Here is a 12,337-nt window from a genome sequence, read left to right as displayed (position 1 = left end):
AATCTGGGGATGAAGTTTCTTCTTCAGATTTGGTTTCCATTGTGGAATAGGCCTTGACTGTGCCTAGCCAGTGACCCCACCATGGCTACTTCTGGGTCTCCACTCTCTTTCCTTCTTGACAACACCTTTTGTGAGAACTGAGGAAGCCAAAGGAAGCCACAGACAACTAGAGAGCATGGCATTCACCACCCTTGGATCTAGGCCTCCTCAGAAAATGACACCCCTTTGTAGCTGTGAACTCAGAAGGAGGAAAATCCCTTACCCTTGGGGAGAACATGGCATATAAAGCCCCAAAGAGGAATGGCTATACTCCTCTTGAAAATGCTGTTATAATTGGTGACTGTCTTCCTAGCATGTCTCCAAGGCCAGCCACAGGTTGTAGATCTGTGCTGTTCAATCTGCAGTGAGAGCATGCTGCTTATCTTAATTTTATTTGGGTTTTGGTTTAAGTTTTTGCTTTTCATTGTTTTGGCTTTGGTTTTGTTATTTTGATGTTATTTGCTCTTCTTGTTTTTCATAATTTGCTAAGGCCATTCCCTGTTTATACTGACTGCCTTTTAGAGTGCTTTTTGAGGAAAATGTATTTTTTATGAATAAAAAAGCAATTTCTAATTCTTCATAATTAAGCCCAACTCTCTGCAAGCTCCAGGCTTCATGGGCTACATAGTGAGTTCCCAGCCAGCTGGGAAACACAGGGGATTGGTGTCTTGGGTGTGGATAGCAGCTCAGATGTAGAACCTGTGCTTGTTCTTGGACATAAGTTAGCAAGACGGTCACTGATTGTAATAGCCTTTTGAAAACAAGTATGGCCATGCCTCTTTGGAGCTTTATATGTCATGTTCTCACCAAGATCAAGAATGAAACATGTAGAGGCTGCTCCACCACCATCCCCAGTGGCATCAGAGGCCCCATGAATGCACAGTCTCCACCTGTACCGATTGAAGGAAGAGTCTCAAAAGCCAGTCAACAAGCAAGACTCCTGCAGCCGGGCTGCTCCACCACCCTCCCCAGCAGCATCAGAGGCTCCTGGAGGCACAAGCACCACACACACCGATTGGAGGAAGAATCAACAGCTGTACCTACAATTACCCCAAACCCAGATGGGTAAACGGCAGTGTAAGAACACATTCAACAACATAAAGGGCAATATGGCACCAGAAGAACCTAGTGGTTCTACAACAGCAAGACCTGAACGTCCCAATGCAGATGGAGCAGAAGAAAATGACCTTAGCAATAACTTTATGAAGATGATAGAGGTCCTTAAAGAGAAAACAAAAAATTCCCTTAAAGAAATGGAGGAAAAGACAAACAAAAAAATTGAAAGAAATCAATAAATCCCTTAAAAGAAAACTAAGAAAGCCAAAAGGAAACTATCAAACAGATGATGGAAACAGTTCAAGACTTGAAAATTAAAATAGAGACAATAAAGAAAACACAAACTGAGGGAATTCTAGAAATGGAAAATCTGGGTAAATGAATAGGAACTACAGATTCAAGCATAACCAACAGAATAAAATAGATGGACGAGAGACTCCCAGGCATTAAAGATACGATAGAGGAAATAGATTCATCAGTCAAAGATAATGTCAAATCAAACATTCTTTGTTTGTTTTCCAAGACAGAGTTTCCCTGTAGCTTTGGAGCCTTTCCTGGAACTTGCTCTGTCAACTAGGCTGGTCTTGAACTCACAGAGATCCACCTGTCTCTGCATCCCACGTGTTAGGATTAAATGCATGCACCACCACTGCCAGGCTCAAATCCAACAAATTCTTAACAAAAACATCCAGGAAATCTGAGACACAATGAAAACACCAAACCTAAGAATAATAGGGATAGAAGATGGAGAAGAATTCCAGCTCAAAGGCACAGAAAACATATTCAACAAAACCATAGAAGAAAAATTTCCCAACCTAAAGAACACCAAATAGACTGGACTGAAAAAAAAAGTCCCCTCACAACATAATAACCAAAACACTAAACATACAAAATAAGGAAAGAATATTAATAGTTGCAAAAGCAAAAGGCCAAATAACATATAAAGGCAGACCCATCAGAATTACACCCAACTTCTCAATGGAGACTCTGAAAGCCATAAGGTCCTGGACAGACATTTTGCAGACACTAAGACACCATGGATGCCAGTCCAGACTACTATAACCAGAAAAACTTTCAATCACCATAGATGGAAAAAACAAGACATTCCGTGACAAAACCAGATTTAAACAATAACTATCCATAAATCCAGCCCTACAGAAAGTATTAGAAGGAACACTCCAACCCAAGGAAGTAAGCTGCACCCATGAAAACACAGGCAATAGATAACCTCACACCAGCAAATCCCAAAGAAGGAAAACACACACTACCAACAACTGTAGTGGTATTTGCTCCATCCATGACCTTGGGCTATAGGGCCCAAAGGAGGTGGTGCTTCTTGCCATTGTATGTGACCTCTTAAAAGGAAAGGGGCCCCTTCTCCCTGCTGCCTATGAGGTGGATTCATTCCTGGTCAGATCAGAGGACAACTTCAGCTGTCTACTCCATTCTGTCTTCATGAGTGTATCTCCTCAATTTATATCTTAATAAATCCCTATTATCCATTAAATAGACTCATGTGGATTGATCTTAATAAATAACAACAATGTGGGTGCCCACAGATGGCACCCTGAACAGGAACCCAGGGACTTGGTGAAAGGAAGTGTCAGGGTGTATACAAGGCATGCCAATAAGGAATTGAAAAAGACAATGGTATTTTATTCTCAGGAGTCCAGTTAGGCAGTGAAATCCTGAAGTTGAAAAGTTAGGCTACCATGTATATTTCTTTCTATCAAGTTTCTTTTTCTCTCTTAACTTCTATCTATAGGAAAATAGTGTAGGAAAAAAGTTTAAATGAGTTAGAAAATATAAATATTGGGTTAGAAATATAACTTAAGAAAAAATTTAGGACAAAATAAGCAACAAGACAGAGGAACTATGTCCTTGCTTTCCAGTATGGGGCTATGTATGCAAAATCCAGGGGAAGAGTCAGAAAAATCTATCAAAAAACGAGAAAAAAATGGGCAAAAAAAGACTCCTATGAAAGCTTTTGCCTAGAGACAACTTAAAATCAAGACTTGAGAAGCAGGGGGGGATTTTCCCTGAGGCAGATGCAAACTAAACAAAATTCTCTGCTCCACTGGTAACACAGTACAATCAAAATTAGTTTCCATTTGACCATAAAATCAAAGTTTAGAGAACAGAAGTTTGGGGAAAACTTAATAATCTTTCTCTCAAGAACTGAAAGCTTTCCTTGGAAAAAAACTTAATCAAATCTCTCTCTAAAAATCTAAAAGCTTTTCAGACCTTTCTTTCGCAGATTTCTTTCTCTTTCTGTAGGGGCAAAAAATTAAATTCACCTGGGAGAAACATCTATCTGAATGGGAGAATCACTTGTAACTGCCCTAGTATAGAAGAAAAATCCCCTGAAGCACTGCTAATTCTTACTTTCAGCGTTTTTTCGTCGTTGCTAACCAGTGATCTGGAAGCAATTAGCAAAGGGAGCAAGCAAGGGAGTTTGAGTGTGTTCTGGAGATACCAGGGTCCCTGCAGTTGTCAAACAGTGTAGAGCCCAGGTAGAGGAGGTTCAGGACCTAGGAAAACTGCTAGCATAAAAAAAGCAGGGCCATACAAACAAAGCCAGCAAAAACAGCAACAGTCACCCACCTGACTAAGAACAATTAATAAATGGGACCTCCTGAAACTGAGAAGCTTCTGTAAGGCAAAGGACACAGTCAATAAGACAAAATGACAGCCTACAGAATGGGAAAAGATCTTCACCAACCCCACATCTGACAGAGGCCTGATATCCAGAATATATAAAGAACTCAAGAAACTAGACATCAAAATAACAAACAATCCAATTTTTAAAATGGGCTATAGAGCTAAACAGAGAATTCTCAAAGGAAGAATTTCAAATGGCCAAAAGACATTTAAGGAATTGCCCAGCATCCTTAATTATTAGGGAGATACAAATCAAAACCACTCTGAGATACCATCTTACACCTGTCAGAATGGCTAAGATAAAAAAAAAATTGAAGATAGCTTCTGTTGGAGAGAATGTGGGTCAAGGGAAACACTCCTCCACTGTTGGTGGGAATGCAAACTTGTACAGCCACTTTGGAAATCAGAACGGCGGTTTCTGAGAAAACTGTAAATCAATCTTCTTTAAGACCCAGATACCACTCTTGGGCATATATCCAAAGAATGCCCAATCACACCACAAGGACACATGCTCAACTATGTTCATAGCAGCATTATTTGTAATAGCTAGAACCTGGAAACAACCTAGATGCCCTTCAAGTGAAGAATGGACAATGAAAATGTGGTATATATACACAATAGAGTATTACTCAGCAGAGAAAAACAATGTCATCATGAGGTTTGCAGGCAAATGGATGGATCTAGAAAATATCATCCTGAGGGAGGTAACCCAGACTCAGAAAGACAAACATGGTATGTACTCACTCATAAGTGAATACTAGATGTAAAGCAAAGGATAACCAGACTTCAACCCACAGGGAGGATAGCTAGTAAGGAGGACCCTAGGAAGGACACATGGATCGCCCAGCGATGGAGAACTGGATGAGATCTACATGAGCAAACTGGGGGTGAGGGAGCAGGTAATGGAGGGCAAGGGATGGGGGATGAGAGCTAGGGGAGCGGGAGGTTCGAGCTGGAATGGGAACAGCGTGGGAGAGCAAGGAGAGAAACCATGATAAATGAAGATATGAGGGGAATAGGGAAATGCAGAGTGCTGGGAGGTTCCCAGGAATCCACAAGGATGACTCCACCATAGACTACTGGCAATGGTCGAGAGGGTGCCTGAGCTGACCTACTTTGGTGATCAGATGGCTGAATACCCTAACTGTCATCATAGAACCCAGTGACTGATGGAAGCAGATGTAGAAATCCACAACTGGGTCCCAGGCCGAGCTCCAGGAATCCAATCGATGAGAGAGAGGAGGGATTCTATGAGCAAGGGATATTGAGACCATGATTGGAAAAAGTACAGAGACAACTAGCCAAACTAGTGAAAACGCATGAGCTGTGGACCATTAGCTGAGGAGCCCCCATGGTACTGGACCCTTTGAATAAGCAAGACAGTTGTTTAGCTTGAACTGTTTAGCGGACCCCCAGGCAGTGGGATTGAGACCTGTCCCTGGTGCAGGAGCCAGCTTTTTGGAGCCTAGTGCCTATGGTGGGACACTTTGTGCAGCCTTTGTACAGGGAGGAGGGGCTTGGACCTGCCTCAGCTGAATGTGTCAGGCTCCACTAACTCCCCTTGCCTTGGAGGAGGTGGAAATTGGTGGTGGGTTGTGGGGAAGCCTGGGGGGCAGGAGAAGGGAGGACAGGGGAATCTGTGGTTGGTATGTAAAATGAATAGAAAAATCTCTTAATAAAAAAAAAAGAAAATCATCCACCATGATCAAGTAGGCTTTATCACAGAGATGCAGGGATGATTCAACATATGAAAATCTGTCAATGTAATCCACCATATAAACAAACTGAAAGAAATAAACCACATGATCATCTCATTAGATGCTGAAAAGCCTTTGACAAAATCCAACACTCCTCCATGATAAAGATCTTTGAGAGATCAGGGATAAAGGAACATACCTAAACATAAAAAAGGGAATATATAGCAAGCCAACAGCCAACATCAAACTCAGAGCGATTCCACTAAAATCAGGAACAAGACAAGGCTGTCCACTCTCTCCATATCTATTCAATATAGTACTTGAAGTTCTAGCTAGAGCAAGACAACAAAAGGAGATTAAAGGGATACAAATTAGAAAGGAAGAAGTCAAACTTCTGCTATTAGCAGATGATATGATTGTATACATAAGTTACCAAAAAAATTCTACCAGAGGCCAGGCAGTGGTGGCGCACATCTTTAATCCCAGCACTCGGGAGGCAAAAGCAAGCAAATCTCTGTGAGTTTGAGGCCAACCTGGGCTACAGAGTGAGTTCTAGGAAAGGCACAAAGCTACACAGAGAAACCCTGTCTTGAAAAAAAAATTCTACCAGAGAACTCCTATAGCTGATAAATACCTTCAGTAATGTGGCAGGATACAAGATGAACTAAAAAAAAAAAAAAAAAAAAAAAAAAAAAAAAAAAAAAAAACAGTAGTCCTTGCTGTGGGATGTCTTTCTGTATGCTGTGAATATGTATTGCTCTGATTGGTTGATAAATAAAGCTGCATTGGTCTATGGCAGGGCAGAAAAAGGTTAGGCAGTACATTCAAACTAAAGACAAGACAAAGAAGGGTGGACTAACAAAATGCCCGCAGACTGGTAATGCCACAGCAATGTAGCAACATACAGATTAATAGAAATGGGTTGAGTTAAGTTATGAGCTAGCTAGCAAGAAGCTTGACCCATAGGCCATACAGTTTGTAAGTAATATAAGCCCCTGTGTGTTCACTTGGGATCAAGCAGCTGCAGGACATGGGTGGGAGATATTTGTCCCAACCATGGAGCCAGGCAGGACTGAAGAAAATCCTGGCTACAAGCCCTCCTATATACAAATGATAAATGAGCCGAGAAAGAAATCAGGGAAACATCATCCTTTACAATAGCCACAAATAACATAAAATACCTGGGGGTAACTCTAATCAGACAAGTAAAAGACCTGTATGACAAGAACTTTAAGTCTTTGAAGAAAGAAATTGAAGAAAATATCAGAAAATGGATATCCATGCTTTTGGATAGGTAGGATCAACAAAGTAAAAACGGCAATCTTACCAAAAGCAATCTACAGATTCAATGGAATCCCCATCAAAATCCCAACACAATTCTTCACAAACCTTGAAAGAACAATACTCAACTTCATATGAAAAAAAAAACCCATGATAGCTAAAACAATCCTGTACAATAAAGGAACCTCTGGAGGCATCACTATCCTGGACTTTAAGTTCTACTATAGAGCTATAGTAATAAAAATAGCTTGGTATTGGCATAAGAACCAAAATGTAGACCAATGGAATCGAATTAAAGACCCTGACATAAATATGCACACCTCTGAACACCTGATTTTTGACAAAGAAGCCAAAACTCTACAATGGAAAAAAAGCATCTTCAGCAAATGGTGCTGGCATAACTGGATATCAACATGTAGAAGATGGCATATAGATCCATATCTGTCACCATGCACAAACTCAGGTCCAAGTAGATCAAAGACCACAACATAAATCCAGTTACACTGAACCTGATAGAAGAGAAAGTGGGAAGTAGCTTTGAATGCATTGGCACAGGAGACCACTTCCTAAATATAACACCAGTAGCACAGACACTGAGAGCAACAATTAACAAATGGGACCTCCTGAAACTGAGAAACTTCTGTAAGGCAAAGGACACAGTCAATAAGACAAAATGATAGCCTACAGAATGGGAAAAGGTCTTCACCAACCCCACATCTGACAGAAGACTGATCTCCAAAATATGTATATATATAAAAAAAAAAAACTCGTGCTCGCTTCGGCAGCACATATACTAAAATTGGAACGATACAGAGAAGATTAGCATGGCCCCTGCGCAAGGATGACACGCAAATTCATGAAGCGTTCCATATTTTTTTTATCTCCTCTCATGGGGGGAGGGTGGCAGAGTGGGTAAAGGTGCTTACTGCCCGATAGTGAAACCCCCTGAAAACCTGTGTTTGATCTCTGAATTTATGTAAAGGTGGAAAAGAAAAGAAAGGAGCCTCCAAAGTTGTCCTCTGACCTGGATTTCCCCATCCATTATAAATGCACTGATGATAACAAATTTGAAAAATAAAATCCTTGAAAGAAAAAAAAAAAAAAAAAAAAAAAAAAAAACCTCAAGAAACTAGATGTCAAAATACCAAATAATCCAACTTAAAAATGGGGTACAGATCTAAACAGAGAATTCTCAAAAGAAGAATCTCAAATGGACAAAAGACATTTAAGGAATTGCTCAATACCCTTAGTCATGGGGAAATGCAAATCAAAATGACTCTGAGATATCATCTTACACCTGTCAGAATGGCTAAAATCAAAAACACTGAAGACAGCTTCTGTTGGAAAGGGTGTGGAGCAAGGGGAACACTCCTCCACTATGGGTGGGAATGCACACTTGTACAGCCACTCTGGAAATCAGTATGGCAGGTTCTTAGAAAATTGGGAATCAATCTACCTCAAGACCATGTAATACCATTCTTGGACATATACCCAAAGGATGCACAATCATACCACAAGGACACTTGCTCAGCTGTGTTCAGAGCAGCACTATTTGTAATAGCCAGAACCTGGAAATAACCTAGATGCCCCTCAACCAAAGACTGGATAAAGAAAATGTGATACATTTACACAATGGAGTATTACTCAGCAGTTTAAAAAAAATGACATTGTGAAATTTGCAGGCAAATGGATGGAACTAGAAAAAAACATCCTGAGTGAGGTAACCCAGACCCATAAATTAAATATTAGATATATAGTAAAGGATAACCAGGCTACAAACCACAACCCCAGAGAAGCTAGGTAGCAAAAAGGATCCTAAGAGGGACGTACATGGATTGCCCTAGGATGGTGAAATAGATAAGGTCTCCTAGGTAAACTGGGAGCTCACGCATGTGGGGAGAGGCAGATATGGAATAGAATGGTCCAGTTGGGAGAGGGACAGAGAGGGAGAGCAATGAAAGAGATATCTTGATAGAAGGAGCATTATGGGGATTAGGGGAAAACCTAGTACTAGAGAAATTCCCAGGAATCCACAAAGATGATCTCAGCTAAGACTCTAAGCAATAGTGGAGAGGGTGCCTGAACTGACTTTCCCCTGTAATCAGATTGATGAATACCCTAATTGTCATCATAGAACCTTCATCCAGTAACTGATTGAAGCAGATGCAGAGATCCATAGCTAAGCACTGGGCCGAGCTCCTGGAGTCCAGTCAGAGAGAGGGAGGGATGATATAAGCAAGTGGGGGGTGGTAAAAGATCATGATGGGGAAACCCACAGAGACGACCCAAGCTAGTGGAGCTCATGGACTCTGGACTGACAGCTCGGGAACCTGCATGGGACCACACTAGGCCTTCTGAATGTTGGTGACAGTTGTGTGGCTTGGGCAGTTGGCAGAGCCCCTGGCAGTGGACCAGGATTTTTCCCTAGTGCACCAACTGGCTTTTTGGAGCCTATGATGGGATACCTTGCTCAGCCTTGAAGTGGGGATGGGCTTGGTCCTGTCTCAACCTGATATACCAGACCTTGTTGACTCTCCATGGGAGACCTTACCCTCACGGAGGAATGGATGCGATATGGGGGTGGGGGAGGTGGAAGGAAGCGGGAGAAAGGGAGGGGGGAACTGTGGTTGGTATGTAAAAGGGAAAAAATTAAATAAAAATAAGTAAAATAAAATATTGTTATGTCAAAAACATGAAAATAAAAGAATAGAGCATGTTACAGGTTTTGGCTCAAACACTGTTGAATTCACTTGAGTCATCTTCACTAAAGTATTCTTGATGGTCCATCAGGACGAGCACTGATTTATACACCCGGACTCCTCCTGGATGTCTAGTAGCTCTGGCTATGCTTCAGCACTTCTTCAAAGCCCTCTCCTGTTCATCCTAGCAAGAGTGGAATCCCAAACAACTCCATGTGCAAACACACCATAAGGTCTACCTGGGCCAAGGCTTTTCCTCAGCTGCAATCTTTCCATCCCAAAGAGATAAATCTCCTGAAAGTTCATCTTCCTAATGTGCACTACTTTTGTAGCATACAGTTTCTAGCAGCCTGAGTCTCCCTGGTACTTTGTTCCTGAACCCCACAGCTTTTTTTTTTCTTTTTCTTTTTCTAAGACGTCCTGCACATAGTCATGCATGTCTGGATATAGTGTTCCTTCCTCAGCTCTGAACTGAATGCTGAGCCTCATGCACTTAACACTTTGTCTATTCACAAGCTGTCCATTCACAACGCTTTTCACTTAAGCTGCTGATTGTGAAGTTTCTTAGGTTCTCTGCCTGAAGAATTGTAAAAGCTCTTGCTGTCCCTACACAATTAGATAATCACCAAAAAAAAACCTGGTCCAAACCTACAACCTTGAGCCTTGGAACACTGCAGCCAGATAGGGTCTGTGTTGAGCCAATAGAAGTTTCTGGAATGCTCTTTTATTTTGCAGTAGGACTCACTGCTACTGTCTTCAAGTCACATCCCTCTGTGACTCTAAAGTGCCACCATCCTCCTTTAAACCAAGAGCTTTGTCAAGAAAGAAACTGGAATCCTGAATCCTCTCTGAGACATTGGGTTTACCTTCATCACAGAAAATACCACTCACATCCTGGATAAATCCTGCTCTGCCTCTCTCAACAGACAAGTTACACATTTATCAGATATATATGGGCATTCACATTTGTTCACAGTAACTCATGTTCCAGCTTTTAGGAACATACACCTTCAAAGGTAACATCAGGTTCCCTCTATCAAACACATTTATTTTGCACACCTCATTATGACCAAAACACCTCATTTGCAGTCTCCTTTGGGATTAAGATTAACCTTGTAATCCATCATGATTCTCTGCGCTGGGTATCAGGACTATGTGGTGACTAATTTCTAGGGTCCTTGGGTTCTGATTTTCCCCAAAATTCAGCAAGTAGTATTGCCCTAAAAACTCAAGCTTATCATTGACCTCAATATTTAGGTCATCTGGGGTCATGCCTGGATCTCATCAGCTGCAGGCACAACACTGGCAGCACACTCAGGCCGTGCTCCCTGCAGGTCATGATGCTGTACTGTCTAGTTGGTCTACTGTCACATAATGCACAGGTGATTCCTATACATCTTCCCTTTATACTCAAAAGATCTCATCCTAAAGCAGGGGCTGGGAGTTGACCTCATTGCGCTGAAGGTAGGGTGACATGCTGCTTCCAGATAATTTTGGAATGGTGTCTTCTATATACATGTCTTTGAGCTGACATTCACATGATCCAGCAACACCAGACACAGCTCTTGAGTGTCATGATGTTATCTGAAATTTCCCAGTCAAATGACTGCTAGACCCTACCCAACATGGGCTTACCACTGCCTAGTAATTCATAGAACACTCTTGAGACACTAAGGGATGTTTTCTGATGAATTACCGCCCTCTGCTGGCATAATATACACAGACTTGGCTAGCCGATCTGTAAACAAGTTCTGCATCAGGATGATTCTGCAATGTGTTGGCCACTATGAGATTTTTTCCTCAACATTTGCCTGTGTCAGATTATTCAAGACCCACAAATCCATGAGGATCATCTGCTATCTACAAAGGTCAAAGGTGACTCTGACACCCTCTACAGAACCTTTTCAAGTCTGATCCCTTCAGTCCAGAAGGGAGATGATGAGAAACTGAGAATCGCCATTGTTCCTCCTAATGGAAGATCAAATAACTCCTACATGGAAAGAGGGACTGTTGTCACATCTGTGGGGACTGTCTTCAGCAGTGCTTCTGCATGTCATGGAGTTGGTGTGATTCAGCACTGCACTGGAGAGAGAATCCTATGCTTTTGGGTGTGGTCTGTCTGGATAACAGCATGACATCAATAAAGTCTTCCATGACAGATTTCCCACCACATGGAGGGCTGGGGACTCAAGTTTGCCAAAGGTTTCAACAGTAAACTAACAGAGTAAGTCCTGCTCTCCAACATCTCCTCCCTCCATGTTGTTGTACTTCTCACTGGGACCACTTGCTGGTGGATGTTGGGGTTATGCGTAATTTTTGTCTCAGGTTTTCTGTATCTCAAGCTTATTTTTGATATTCTCTTTTCTTCAGGAGTACTGAGCCAACAGACACATGGATCAGATTGGACATGGGTCACCTGGAGGTCATTTGTTATTTTCCTCATTGGTGAGTTCACAGTTACAAGGGATGTGTTTGCTTGTTTGTTTTGTTTTGTTTTGTTTTATGAGACGGCCTTGATCCAGGAGTAGAGGATGTCATGGGTTCAAGTTGTCTGTAGCTTCCATTGGCCTCTTTGGTTCTCTCAAGTGGTGTTGTCAAAAAAAAAAAAAAAGGGAATCAGACTCAGAAGCAGCCTCCCTAGGTCACTGGCTAGGTAGAATCAGGGCCTATTCACACATAGGAAACAAAATTTAAGAAAGAAAATCCATCCCAGGAATTCCCTGGTTGCTGGGGGGGGGGGGGGGAGATAAGGCTCAGCATGTGGCTCCCGGTTTAGCAGCTCCTTCTGCAGAAGGCTCCTATCATGGGCTGTGGCCTGTTCCAGCTCAGGCTGGAGTTTTTCAGACCTGAGAAAGGAAGGGAGTTAAGACACAGGCCCAGTGGAGATCTACCATTTGAGCTCTC

General features: G+C 41.9%; 1 non-coding gene across 1 annotated transcript; it reads left to right on the top strand.

Moving 5' to 3' along the window:
* The first annotated feature begins 7,503 nt into the window (after positions 1–7,503).
* Positions 7,504–7,610, top strand: LOC114709633. The gene has a single exon (XR_003736956.1). It is a non-coding gene; the product is annotated as a U6 spliceosomal RNA (small nuclear RNA).
* Positions 7,611–12,337: the final 4,727 nt, after the last annotated feature.

The sequence above is a fragment of the Peromyscus leucopus genome, chromosome 9 (genome assembly GCF_004664715.2).
Source record: "Peromyscus leucopus breed LL Stock chromosome 9, UCI_PerLeu_2.1, whole genome shotgun sequence".
Classification (NCBI taxonomy): Eukaryota; Metazoa; Chordata; class Mammalia; order Rodentia; family Cricetidae; genus Peromyscus; species Peromyscus leucopus.
This window is presented reverse-complemented; position numbering and strand designations above follow the sequence as displayed.